Here is a 15,542-nt window from a genome sequence, read left to right as displayed (position 1 = left end):
ACCCCCCCCCCCCTCTGGAGCAACCCCCCCCCGAACCGCATTCTTACCTGCAGGAGGGCTGATCCACCCCGAGTGCACGTCACTCGGAGCTGTGTTGGCCCCGCTGGTTCCCTGCTCTCTCTGCTCCGGAACAGGAAGTAACCTGTTCCGGGGCAGAGGGAGCAGGGAACCAGCGGGGCCGGCACCCCCCTTGAGCGCGTGCACCCGGGGCGGACCGCCCCTCCCGCTCCCCCTTCCTACGCCACTGCATACATCTCCAGTAAAAATCTCCCAAATAAGATGTCATCAATCAATTAATGATCTATTGCTCCCATAAAGTAAATTGCCAAATGCTGTTGACTCTCAATGCTGTTAACTTTCAATCTGTCCTCCGACTGGACTCAGCAAGTCTATATATGACTAACTTTGAGAACAAACATGTTTATGACTCTTGTTATAAAGATCATATAGTATTGTGGAAATGAGATATAGATGAAGTTATCATGCAATGGAGGGGTCCTTTGGAAGTTTTGCAGACTTTTATTTACCACATTAACCATGTGGACCCTCATATTACATTTACAACTAAAGTTCATTGATCTGGTTTATAAAGGTATCTAATGTGATTGCTGTGAAGTTGAGGTAACTTGGGAAGTCACCCTGAGTGAACAGGATACTAAGAATAAGGACCACTGATACTGCTTGAAATAAATATGCAGCCTGTATCTGATTACTTTAATAGAGGCAAAGCTTTATTTGCTACTTGGTAGGTCTAGTGACCAGTTCTGTTCCCCAAACCCAGTGGATAGAGGCTCTGAAATTGTCCCCTGAATCATGGAGGGTCTCTGGCCTTATCACAGTAGAGATTCTAAGAAACGAAATTGTGACTGAACATAAAGGGGTGCGTTGTGTGAGTGTGACTAGCTGAGAGGGTCTTTTACTAAGGTGTGTTCACGTTTTTAGCATGCACTAATATTGTGGGCACGCTAAACATTAGAGACACCTATGCATTCCTATGGGTGTCTCTAACGTTTAGCATGCCCACAATTTTAGCACATGCTAAAAATGTGAGCGTGCCTTAGTAAAAGAGGCCCTAAGTTAGGGCCTCTGTTACTAAACCACACTAGCGATTCCCAGTGCAGTATATGAGGGGAAGCCAATAGGAACTGAATGGGTTTCCTCTCATTTGCTGCATGGGAATCACTAGTGTGGTTTAGTAAAAAAAGGCCCTTAGTTATTTCTTCCATTAAAGATTTGGTTATATATATACACTCATACATATATGAGTACAACCAAAATTTAATACAGTTGGTATTTTGTTGGGATTTATGTTGTGGATTTTTAAATTTCCCCACAATTTTTAATGTGCCCTTTTTGCATTAATGTGGAACGACCCATAATTTCTTTTAAAGGCCTCTCTTAAACATTTGCCTTGAAAACAAGAAAGTGAAGGTTACATATTTCAATGCCTATGTAATATATTCTTTATTGAAAAAATCTGTGGAGAATCTTTTAAAATACAAGTTGGAACATAAGTTGAATCTTTCACTTTTGTTAGTCTGCAAAACTAGAGCTCTACATTAAACTGTACTGATCAGTACTAAAATGAGGTGTCCCCTTTATGATAATTTATTATTAAAGTTCTCAATTGAATTTTATATTCACTAATAGTGGTGGAAATCTGTTTGTATCTAACGAGATGTGAATAAGGTAGACAACGTGTTAATGTAAAAAGGTTACGTCTATCAAAATGCAACAATGTATTTGTTTCTTTAACAAATACATTAGTGAAAACAAAGAGATCTTGATAAATATTCATACATCAGAAAAATATTGCGTACAATGAACATATATGCATACTGGGTCAGACCAATGGTCCATTTAGCACAGTAACTTGCTTCCAACAGTGGCCAATCCAGGTCACAAGTATCTGGCAGAAACCCAAATAACAGTACTCACTCACTCACTCACTCACTCACTTTCTGTTTTTCTGAATTTGTCAGATGCAATTCTAAAGCATTATTCATTAGATTCAACTTTTTGATTCAAGCCATTCAGAGAATCTTATATTTAAACCTTCTTTCAGGTATTCTGTTCAATGTAGCTTTTGAAAAACTCTAAACATTATACAACTTTGTCTCTGTATGTCTGATGCTTGTACTATCACATTTGAATTCGATTAGAATTTTGAGTGATAAAAAAAATTACAAAGGTAGTTAGATGAATGAGAGGAATTTGAAGAGTAGAAGGTCAGTGTCACATGGCACTGAAAATTGCTTCCATGAATAGCTCTTTGAGAGAACATGAATGCAAGGATCTGTACTTGTTTGAAGTGAAACACATTGAACCCTGACTGGAAACGTTTTTGTCGAGCAATGGCAGACTCCAGTGCAAAGAGGAGGTAGACACTGAAGTTACAAAAGTACAAGGACAAAGCTGTTCTCAACAATGGATCTGTTATCCCCATTAGAGTCCAGCAGCTCAATGCTTCATTTATCAGGCTTGCATAATGAGACAGTTTAAATAATATTCATATGATAAATGTTCCTTTTCCTGTTGTGTTTTGTAATAAATGACAATTTTAATTGGAGAAAATACTGTAAGTCTTTGCTTTAAAAGTTCTGGGAAAATGAACCATTATATACCATCTGTCTTTTTCATAATAATTCACGTTTTTTAGAGCTATGTACTTTTCAAATATTTAACAAATTAGCCTCTGAAACTCCTATATATATAAAAGTAGATACTTGGGCATCTGGCTGTCCTACTGTCACGTGAGCAACACAATGTCATGTTTTTTATAAAATATTAAATCCTTAAAAAATAAAAAAAAAGTGCTAACCATTGAAAAAGGAATAATTATTTTTACCTTCCAGAATTGTTAAATGAAAATAATACTGGGCCTCTATTCAGCTGTTATGGTAGTCAGTTTAAGTTAAATACTGATGCTGGCACTTAATTTAGTCTATAATTCAGTGCCTCGATCCATTTAGGTAGTGGTACTGAACATAATAACTGCTCTGGCACCACTGTTTAGTTTAGTCACAAATATTTTCAGATTGTAAATGCTAGTCCTCCATCATTGCTGTTATTTCTTCTAGGACAGTATTTCCCAAGTCTGATCCTGGAGTACCCCCTTGGGAGTCAGGTTTTCAGGATATCCACAATGCATATGCATGAGAGAGATTTGCAAATAATAGAGGCAGTGTATAATTGCATGCATATGCATTGTGGATATCCTGAAATCCTGACTGGCAAGGAGGTACTCCAGAACCGACTTTGGAAACACTGTTCTAGACTGTGGGCTGTAATAATTGCTGTCATCCTTCACCTGGTTGTGCAATACAGTCCACCTGTACTATACCTGCAACCTACTCCTTTCTCATCATGGCGTTGATGTCTGGGAAGTGATCGGTATTAATTAATGTTAGGGCTGTTATTGGGAGGGTTGTGCCCATGGTGTAGATGTCTGGGATGTGATCAGTATTGATAAATGTCAGGGCTGTTAACCTAACACCTCACTGAGGTTAGAGGCTAGGGGTTCATTCTGGGAAACAGAAGTTCATTTTTTTCTGTAGCTTTCTTGCCACTGATATTTTCAGTGCAGAATAGAGTCTTCAGCCTTGCATCAGCACATTCCCCTTGAGCCTGGCTCATAAGGGTGTTGTTTCTCTAAATGAGACAGCATGTCACCAGAGCAGGGATCAGCTTTTCTTGAGGCCAGAGCCAACAGAATTATGCACCCCCTCCTCGTCAATACTTTTGTATTGAGTGTGCTTTTAGTGGACAATGCAGTTTTATCATTTACATTTCCCAAATGTGACATTAATCTAACCTCTAAAAACGATATTTTATTGTGCACCTTTATTGTCTGGGGATTTTAATTTTCTAACCAGGTTTGTTCCTAGTGTTGATCTTTTACATTCTTTTCCATTCCTTCTCTTTCCTCCTGTCTTATCTGCATCTGCCCAACAGATCATCCTATTCATATTTTTCTCCATTGACAGACAGCTAGACTTGTAATTCTCCCTATCTTTCACCCTTCACTTCTGTCTTCCTCTTTTCAACTTACAAGATTTCCATCTTCCATTCTCACCCTTCTCTAGACCTCTAATTACTTCCTCTACTTGTTTTGCCTTCTACGTGTTCCTATTTTCTCATCTCTATCTTTCACCCAATCCTTATTGTCCATTTTCGTCACCCTGTCGCATCTTCATCTACCTTCTTCCATGTCTCATCCCTTTACCAATTTCCTCACTTGTCATTCAACCTCACCTAGCATCCACCCCCTTTTTTCTTTGTTTTCAGCACCCCACTTCTTTTCCACGTTCTCTCACCCACCTTCACAGACCTGCCCCTTTCACCTGCCAGTCTTCTGCTGTCCTCTGTCCTTTTATACTACCTCTCAACCCTTGTCCAGCCCCTAGAGATTCTTTACACCCTATCTCTACCCTCCCTTCAGACACTCCCTTTTTTCCCCTCTTCCTTTCCCTAGTCACCCCAAGTAACCCTTCCTCTTCCCTCCATGCTGACCTCATCCTCAATCTCTCCCTTTCTCTTTCAATGCTCTCTTTTCACTCCTCCTGCCTTCCAATCTGACCCCTTCTTGCCCCAACCTTCTAGATAAGACCTAATTCTTTCTCTTTCACTACTTGTATACTGCTGCCCCTCATTCACAGATTCTCCCTTCTTACTGCCTCTCTCCAACCTGATTCCATTCTCACTCCCTTCCCCCTTCACCTTTAGACCCTGTCCTCCTAAGTTTGTCTGGTCTTTCCTAAAGTTACCACCCTAAGCTCTGTCCTACATACCCTCAGTGGCCTCATTTACCACCTTCTAAACCCACAAAAGGAGATACACTGAAATACATACCATCTCTACCTGCCACATAACAATCTAGCAGGAAAAGATGTGAAATCTCAGTTTAGAGCAAGACTGGCTGCAGGGGATAATGTATATTTCAGTGCATCTCTTAATGCAGGTCATAGGGAAGGAACAGGTTTTGTATAGTATGCCACAGTGAATTGGGCAGGACTTTTGTACGCTGTGTGAGGGAAGCCAGGATAATATCCCTGATAAAACGCCTAGGGTTAACACATGAACCATGACAAGAGGAGTGGTCAGTAAGTCTAAGCCTAGAGATTCCCTGCATAGGAAGGAAAAACCTCTGAAATAAAGTCCTGCCTCCTGGCCCAATCAGAGAGGCGGAAGTAGAAGGGAGGGTGTCATGACAGGAAGGGGAGGAGACAGAGCCTATAGAATGTGATCTAACAAACTTCAAGCCAGAGGAAAAGCTGGCAACAATTGAAGTGGAAGGTACCTGTTCAGGGGTGTCTGAAGCAGCAGAGAACCACAACCAAGAAGAAGCTATGAAGTTAAATTTTTGACTATATCTTTTCCATTTTTGCTTGCATACAAAGTTTTGCCTGAATATTTTGAAAAATTGATAGAGCAGCTATGGGAGGGCCAGTGTGAGAAAACAAACACTGGAAGGGGCTGGCTGCATCTAAGAAGAGCCAAAGACTCAATTTTTTTCTTTTCAGAACTGTGATTTCATTATTTTGTGGGTCTGGAAATGGGACATTGAAAAGACTCCTAAGGATCTTGAATGGGCAAATAAAGGAGGGAAGCCCCTGAACTGTATGTAAGTAATTAAGAAAAGGGAGGTGGGAGGCTAAAAGAAAAGTCCCACCATCATCTATCTGGGCAAATTGGAAGGAATTTGGAGCAGAGTACTGCAGGGGGAAGGAGCTGCTGAAGACAGAGCACTGTTTTCACTTAAGCATGTGCCTTGGACTTTGTGCCTACTGATCTAATTTTTGCCTATAGTTGTGGTCTCAAACCGGGATTTTTGAAAATCAGTGAATGGCTGGAATTCAGAATTGACGATAAAGACTGACTTAATTACACTACAAGCAGTGGCGTAGCTAGGTGGGGCGCAGGGGGAGCGGTCGCTCCCCTAAACAATCTTTTAGAAACAATGGTGCCTATGCACCAGAGGCACCTGCTTTAACTTTTCCTCCCGGTCGCTGCGCTGCCTTGTGATTCTGCAGCAGCCTGGAGGAACTGCGAGTATCCCTTCCCTGCCTCTCACTGACTGGGTGACATACACGCGGACAAAACCCCGCACGCGGCTTCATTTTTGTAGCAGCCAAGTTGGGGAGGCAACGACGTGAACAAGGAGGTCGACCGTCGAACTCAAAACATTGAAAGGCAAGCCACCACTGTAGCCGTCTTTTACCTTTTGCCTGTACTACAGCCGTTAACTCAAAGCAAGCAAATCTATGAGGAGCTGCTGTATCACCGTCGTTGATTTAATTGTTGGTAGCATTTTTATTTGATCTTCTTTTCTTATATTTTAAAGCATGCTGGCTTGTGCAGCATAGGGATGTGTATACACAGGAAGTTTTGGTTTCATGGATTAGAGTACTGCTTTCTTCTAAATCGTGTCATTTGGAGGGGTTGGCTGTAGGGACTCCCTGTATTAACGTAGAGATGTTTTCAGTTGCTTAACAATCAGACTTACTATTTATTTAATTTATTGTATGTTATAAAAATGCACTACTATTTCACGGAGAGGTATTGAACAATGAGGGGAGGGTGTCATTAATGCAGAAGTTCTGGCCAGTCAGTCTAAATGTGCTAACATTGTCATGTTCAGCACACTATTAGCCGTTAAGTTAATACAAAGTTAATTATATTCAGTGGAAAATAAATCTGTTGGTTCAAGCTGCTTACTACTGAATATTTCATCATTGTTTCATTATTGCTACTAAGTATTACATATTAAGGGCATTTGCTTTAAATTTTGTTTTAATTTATTTAGTCCTTAAATGCAAAGGTGAATGAATCCTAAGGGCGGTTGAACAATTGGGTATAAACTTGTTTCTGACATTACTTGTTTTGGACTGCTTTGGGCCCTGCTGATCTGTACATCTGCTGTCTAGAATTTTAGAAGATGGAAATGAGAAAATAAAAAGTTTTGGATGTACTCTGTAGAAGTTGAACAGTACATAAGAGATTTTTCTCAGACTTTTTTTTGATTGATTAAAGAATAAAAATAAACAAACAAAAAAAGTGACAAAAAGAGATCTATTAAAAGATATAAATATTGGGAAGATTTTTTGCCAGTAATGGAGAAGATCATTTGATCAAGTCAGCTCTTTAAATCTGTATGATTTTGAGATCTTTGAGGCTTTTTCCTTCCTTTTATAAATATCTGGATATTAGTAACATTTTCATGCTGTGGATTTTTTAATGTTGTTCTGTTCTAGCTAAGTTGTTGTTTTGCAATGTGTGTATAGATGCCTGTTCTGGTGTGTGCATATGATAATATTTGAACAATTGTCTATACTTATAGCTATGATTTCAGGACAAGCGGCATCACTAAAGTTTTAAATCCCAGCATATATTCTAATTTCAACTTTGTTAAATGTTTCAGTCTATGTACTTGTTTCCATGATATAACTAAATTCTATGGTGATAGCACAAGGAAAGCAAGTTTGATCCAGTGAAGACTAGCTCAAAATAACCTGTTCCTTAGCTGGGCCCTAGTATTACCATATTGAAAATGGACCATGCCATGCCTCTGTGGTTATGTTCCATTAATAAGTTAAACAATTAACTGACTTTCTTGAAAGGATTATATAAACTTTGGATGCATGACTAAGGATACAAACACACTTATTTATTCAATGTCACAATTCCTCATGTACAGCCACAAAACAACATTTTAGGGTTGATAGTGTTCACAATCAATTTCTTTTATTATTGACCAGATAGAGAGAAGAGTTTTAATTTTTGGCACAGTATATGTCATCACAGAAACAAAATATAAGAAAACCAATGGACTGAATTGGGGACTTATAGCCTGTTATGTTTAAACAGAAGAAATCTGCATGAAACAAAATATTTATTTTTATTTTGACTTATAAAAACACTTGTCCCTGAAACGTGTCTCAAAATAGAATAATCTATTTGAGTATCTACAATGTAAAAACTTCTACAAAACAGATGAAGTGAAGATGTGATTCCATATGTCCCAATGAAAGAGTTAAATTTAATTTTACTTCCATTTAAATTCGGTATATTCCATCTTTATAACACCAGCTCTGGAACTCTTTGCCGGAGGATATGGTAACAGCGGTTAGCGTTCTAGGTTTAAAAAAAGTTTGGACAAGTTCCTGCAGGGAAAGTCCATAGTCCGCTATTGAAACAGACATGGGAAGCAACTGCTTGCCCTGGGATTTATAGTATGGAGTGTTGCCACGATTTGGGTTTCTGCAGGTACTTGTGATCTGTCTTGGCCACTGTTGGAAACAGGATACTGGCTACATGGACCATTGGTCTGACTCAGTATGGCTACTCTTATGTTCTAAGTCAGCAGTTCAGAAAGAAAAATACAGAGGTACACACTATTTGATAGTGGGGACATAAAATGAAAGATCAATGCCAGAGAGATGTAGAGAAGGAAAGGAAGAAGACAAATGGTGGTAAATAAATCCTAATAAATAAATAAATAAATAAATAAGAGGAGAGAGAAGTGGAAAGACCAATATGGAAAAGAATTTGGAAGACTGACTCATGGAACGTGGAAAAAAAGACTGGGACCAGCCCAATTAGAAAATTAAATTCCCAGACCACAAAGGTAGAAAAGAAAAAAATATATATTTTTATGTAATACTTTGTAAGGACTGAGATGTACCTGCTTTGTAAAATGTACATTTTTTTCTTTTTTCTATTTTTATTTTGCAAAGTACAGGAGAAAATGCATTCTGTTTCTCTTTTACCAGTATTGCACTGAGTCTGGCTTTCTTGGGCAGAGTGGAGGGGGTCTCTTCAACTTCTGTTTGTATGTTTTTTTGTTGTGGCTCCATATTCTGTATTAGATGTAGGTCTGTCCATGTTCTGCATATGCGACTGAGATGAAGGATTCTGCTTTCATGTAATGTCTATGTAGGAATGTGTAACAGTGCTCTAGAGTCCAGTATCTAATATAATAAAACGCACCCTCAACGTTCTGAGGACAACGTTCTGAAGCCATCTGATGTCACTCCCAGGCTGAAGGGTTCGTGGATTCATGGTGTGAAGCCTTCAAACCAACCAGCCGTCTCTGCCCCACCCTCGCATCAAACGTCATGACGTCGAGGGCGGAAAAAAAAAAAAAATCCGGCAGCGAAGCGTCAGGGAAGGAGGCGGCGCTCCCAACGTCTAGCCTTCCCTTCGCTGTGTTCCGCCTTCTTCTGACATCAAGGATGACGTCAAAAGAAGGCGGAACACAGCGAAGGGAAAGCTAGACGTCGGGATCACCGCCTCCTTCCCTGACGCTTCGCTGCCGGAACCGCCACGGAGGTAAATTTAAAAAGAAGAAAAAAAACAAAAAGGGATGTTGGGGGCAGAGAAGAGGGTGGCCAGTAAAGTAGAACAATGGGAGCGGGAGGGCAGGGGAGAAACGACAGCATGGATGCGAAGGGGGGGGCATGGATGCGAAGGGAGGGGGAGAAGAGGGCGGGCCAGGCTGGGACATGGGAGAGCGAGGAGCATGGATGCGAGGGTGGGTCATGGAAGGGAGAGAGGGGACTTGCTGGAAAAGGATGAATGGAGGCGGCAGGGGACAGAGGAGCATGGATGGGCATGGATTGGGAGGGCAGGGCTCAGGGAGAGAGGGGAATTGCTGGAAAGGGATGAATGGAGGGGGCAGGGGACAGAGGAGCATGGATGGGCATGGATTGGGAGGGCAGGACTCAGGGAGAGAGGGGAATTGCTGGATAGGGATGAATGGAGGGGACAGATGGGCATGGATGGATATGGATTGCAGGGCAGGGCTCAGGGAGAAAGGGGAATTGCTGGATAGGGATGAATGGAGGGGGCAGGTGACAGAGGAACATGGATGGCCATGGATTGGGAGGGCAGGGCTCAGGGAGAGAGGGGAATTGCTGGATAGGGATGAATGGAGGGGACAGATGGGCATGGATGGATATGGATTGCAGGGCAGGCCTCAGGGAGAGAGGGGAATTGCTGGATAGGGATGAATGGAGGGGACAGGTGACAGAGGAGCATGGATGGGCATGGATTGGGAGGGCAGGGCTCAGGGAGAGAGGGGAATTGCTGGAAAAGGATGAATGGAGGGGGCAGGGGACAGATGGTCATGGATTGGGAGGGCAGGGCTCACACTCTCTCTCTCATATACAATGTCTTTCTGACTCTCTCTCTCACACACTCTGTCTCACACTGTATCACATTCACTCTCTATGTGCCACACAGTCACTCACACACTCGCTTGGTCTCATACACTCACTCTCACAGAGAATCTGTGTCTCACACACACACACACACTCTCTCTCTCGCCCACACACACACACTCTCTCTCACACTGTGTCTCACATACACACTTGCACACACTCTCATTCTCACACACACACTCTCTCATAAACACACTCACACCCAGACTCACTCTCTCTCACACACTCACACTTTCACTCTGACTCTCAAACAGTCACTCTCACATACACTCTCCCAAACATACACACTCCGAGGAAAACCTTGCTAGCGCCCATTTCATTTGTGTCAGAAACGGGCCTTTTTTACTAGTAATATATATAGCACTGTCTTTTCATAGGTGGGTTAGGGCTGTTATGGTGTGGTAAGTTTGGTGTTCTAGGGCACTGCTTCACAAATTGGACCTGGAGTACCCCATTGCCAGTCAGGTTTTCAGGATATCCACAATAAACATGCATGAAATTGATTTGCATATACTGCCTCCATTACATGCAAATTCATTGTGGATAGCCTGAAAACCTGAATGGCAAGGAGGTAATCCAGGGCCACCTAGGGAAACCTCTCAAGGGCCCAGTGTAATATTTGTAGCACAGTCTTTTCATAGGTGGGTTAGGGCTATTATGCTGTTGTAAGGTTTCAGTATAGGTTTTGGGTGTCATTTTGCAGAGTTTTGAGTCCTATTTGTCTGGTCCTATTTGAAAGTAGGCTGTGGGGTAGGGGCCGCCTTTGGTGGCACTTGTCACACAAAATAAAAATGCTCAGGACTAGTGGTCTCCACATCTTGTAGGGTCACCACACAAACAAAAGCCCATCTGGTTTAAATAAAGTGTTCATCACTGGAAGATGTGTATGTGCTGTTCCTGAGGTGATGGTCACAATTTTAATATTTTTACTTGTAGTTAAGAAGACAGGTTGCCTGCTCTGACCAGTCCAGGGATCTCTTCTATGTCCTGTCTCCTGGTGTAACTTCCTCTTTCCTTGTAGGAAGGACACAAAAGAGACAGCCTGTATTAATCATTGCCCACCACAGCCACTGCACCTGAGAACAACATAGGCACTGCTGTCTAGCTGACACCAACCGGTGCCTATTTTATAAAAGTCTGCTCCCCCTGATGTCAAAACCTGGCTACGTTTCTGGCTGTATTATTGGCAGTCATGACAACTAGTAGACGATACTGACCCCCATGCTATCTGTCAGATCCGGCCCACTCCTGCAATAGGCAGCAAACAGGGTAGTTTCACCATAGTAGCTGCCTTTTTAAAACAGACATTAGTGTGGGACTGTGCTATTGTCTGCCGCCCAGTAAACACTCAAATAGCTGCTTAACACAGCTTTGTAAAAGGGCCTTTTAGTGTCTAGCCGCTATGTTATGGAACGAGCTACCTGTTTCTTTATGCTCAGATCTGTCCTTAAGATTTAAATCTAGCCTCAAGACATGGCTCTTTAATTGGACCTATCCGTTGCACTCTTGAGATGTAATGATTCATTTATCCTTTATATTTATTCCATGAGAATGCACCTGTCTCCTTGTGTTTCTCAGTTTATACTAATTTAATTATTTCATAAAATTGTTTTCTGGCAATTTATCACTGTGCTGTTCATTCTGTCCTATTGTTTCTAGTCAGCATTGTCATGAGTCTTGTGTTGTTGTTTTTTTTAATATATTTTATATTTTCACCAGCTTAATACTGTTATGATAGTGCTGTTTTATCAAATCCATTCACAAGGTACAGACCCAGATATATAGAACCAAGAAATGTCACAATATTATACAAAGATGGAAAAGATCCACAATTATATGTCTCTTGCTGTCTCATATCCCTCCTAAATGCAAACTCAAAATTATTAACAGAAATGTTGGCCTCCTGTCTGAATAAGGTAATCACCTCACTAATAAAGAGAGACCAAACAGGGTTTATCACAGGCATAAACACCACGGACAACATATGCAGGCTACTAAACACAATTGAATATACCTTAAAGGAAGAAACTGATCCTGTAGTGTATGTAGCCCTATATACGGAGAAGGTCTTCAATAGGGCTAAATGGGATTATTTTTGAATCCTACTGGAAGTCATGGACTTTCCTCCGTGATTCATCTTAACAATCAAGGCCCTGTACAGCTCCTTCCACAGCGAGGCTGAAATCAATGGTAAATTGTCCAGTCCCTTTAAGGTAAGCAGAAGCACATGACAAGAATGTCCACTGTTCCCCCTACCGTTTGATCACTGGAATCACGTGCAGATATGATTTGAGAGACAAAAATTGAAAAGGTAGAGACAAGAGGTACCTATCATAAATTATTCCTTTGAAATGCAGAAATTTCCATCCCCACCTTTATGATAAATATAGCTCCATGTCAAGATTTAAACTTAATACCAGAAAATCCATGGTACTCCCCATAAATTACCAGAAACTATGACAAACATTCTCAAACCTGTATTTCCATTCGTATGGCAAAAAAAACAAATTAAAAACCTTGGAATATTCCTGTCTGCCAATCTTTCTGACATCTACAACTCCCATTATCTTCAGATTTATAATTAATGATATTTTGCATGTACACAGTGTCCAAACCACGCCCCCCCCCAGAAAAAAAAGAACACAGGACCAAAAATACTTTGGACCTTGTTTACTAAGGTGCAATAGCGTTTTTAGCACTAAAAATCTGTGTGCACTAACCGTACGGCGGTAAATAAATCCTAATAAATAAATAAATCTACACAGTTAGCATGCGCTAATGCTTAAACACTAAGACGCCTCTAGCACAGCTTAGTAAACAGGACCCTTTGTAATTGTTTAAATATTTAGCCCCCTGTTTACAAAGCCACGCTAGTGTCTGCCGATATGTTAATGCCATAACAGCCCATTCACTTTGAATGGGCTGTGTTGGCAGTACTGTGCGGCTTTTTAAACAAGGGGGTTAATATGACCTTTGAAACTGCATTAGTATAATGTTTTTTTTCTTAGTTAAGTCATAATTTGTGTTCAAATTGCTCTCCTTCAACCTTGACACATTCACAAAGTCATCGACACCACAAAGCTGTTGGCCCAATTAATTCTGGGATTTCATTAATTAAGAGCTCAACTGTTTTGCGAGCTCGATGTGTTGGAGCTCCATCCTGTTGAAAAATAAAGGACTCAGAAACGTCTGAAATTTCAAGCATTAAGACGTTTTTGGGTTATCTGGAAAAATGTTAGTTTGTTTTTTTTGGACACCGTGTACATGCAAAATATCATTAATTATAAATCTGATGGAAACATTAAGTTGCCTTAATGTTTTTCTTGCTATTTTACTGGGCACTAATCAGGCTTATTTTCGAAAGTGATCGCTGGCCATCTTCCGACATAAATCGGGAGATGGCCGGCGATCTCTCAAAAGCAGCCAAATCGGTATAATCGAAAGCTGCTTTTTTGATAGCATCACTGCTTTCCTGTCGCCTCGCCGGCGAAAGTTCAAGAGGGCGTGTCGGTGGCGTAGCAAAGGCGGAACATGGGTGGGCATGGGCGTGGCTACCAGATGGCCGGCTTTCGTGAATAATGGAAAAAAAAACGGCGTTCAGCAGTATTTCGCCGGGTTTACTTGGCCCTTTTATTTTCACGACCAAGCCTCAAAAAGGTGCCCCAACTGACCAGATGACCACCAGAAGGAATCGAAGATGACCTCCCCATAGTCCCCCAGTGGTCACCAACCCCCTTCCACACTAAAAAACACAATTATAAACATATTTTGCCAGCCTGTATGCCAGCCTCAAATGCCGTACCCACCTCCATGACAGCAGAATGTGTTCTATCCTCTGACAGCCTTTCCCTGGTTGTGATGTGGCTCTCAAGTGAGTGTGGCACCTTTTCTGTTAGGTGCACTGCAGAGTCACATCAACAATGCATTGTGGTGGGTGTAGGGTAGTGGGCTTTACTCCCATGTTGCTTTTCCCCCTGCTAACTGGGTCAGAGTGTGTCCAGTTTTGTTTCCGGTAGTCCATGAGGTAGTGGCCATTTTTGTAAGCCAGTTTTAGATCCCTTTCATGTGTTACCCACATTAGATAACTTAGTTATTACCTTGAATGTTGCTGAAAGAGGGCATTGTACACCATTCTGCCAGCTCTGACCTACTGCTAATCTCAGTACCAGGAGACTCTTTGCCAGTGGGGCACAACCTCTGATCTGCAGTTAACTGTGAGTAGACGTGCTTATTCAAATAAAGGACTTTTTCAAAGAGATTGGTCTTCAGGTGTCAACTGGTGTGCCAAGGTTATACAGCAGCAACAAGTTTATGCAGGTCCCTGGAGCACTTTTAGTGGGTACCGCAGTGCACTTAAGGCAGGCGAACCCAGGCCCATCCCTCCCCTACCTGTAACACTTGTGCTGGTAAATGGGAGTCCTCCAAAACCCACTGTACCCACATGTAGTTGCCCCCTTCACCCCTAAGAGCTACAGTAGTGTTGCACATTTGTGGGTAGTGGGTTTTGGGGGGGGGTTGGGGGTCTCAGCACCCAAAGTAAGGGAGCTATGCATGTGGGAGCTTTTTCTGAAGTCCACTGCACTGACCCCTAGGGTGCCCAGTTGGTGTCCTGGCATGTCAGGAGGACCAGTGCACTACAAATGCTGGCTCCTCCCACAACCAAATGCCTTGGATTTCGCTGGGTTCAGGATGGCCGGCATTTTTTTCCATTATCGCTGAAAAACAAAACCGGCGATCTCAAACCCGGTGAACTCTGGCATTTTGCTGGCCTAAACCGTATTATCGAAAAGAAAGATGGCCGGCCATTTTTTTTCGATAATACGGTTCCAACCAGCTGTTGCGCTACCACCAAAATAGATCGCCGGCGACGTTCGATTATGCTCCTCCACGTCTCATAAACCTCTCTAATTGATATATCTATCTATCTATCTATCTAGATATAGATATATATGTACACATGGTCCCTTTTACTAAGCCACATAAGCGTCTACACGCGGCCAATGTGTTCCAAAATGGACTTACTGCCTGACTACCATGTGGATTTTGCAGTAATTTCATTTTTGGCGCATGTAGTGGATGTGTGCCAAGTGGCACCTGACACGCATAGGTCATTACCGCACACATTCTTTACCACTAGGTCTATGGCTGGTGGTAAAGTCTGAGACCCAAAATGGACACTTGGCAATTTAGATTTTGCCGCACATCCATTTTTTTGGGGAAAAAGAGGCCTTTTTTACAGGCATACTGAAAAATAATTCGGTGCGCGCCCATAACCATGTGTGCACTATTGCAGGCCACTTTTTACCACGGCTTTGTAAAAGG

The sequence above is a fragment of the Microcaecilia unicolor genome, chromosome 1 (assembly GCF_901765095.1).
Source record: "Microcaecilia unicolor chromosome 1, aMicUni1.1, whole genome shotgun sequence".
NCBI classification, from domain to species: domain Eukaryota; kingdom Metazoa; phylum Chordata; class Amphibia; order Gymnophiona; family Siphonopidae; genus Microcaecilia; species Microcaecilia unicolor.
This window is presented reverse-complemented; position numbering follows the sequence as displayed.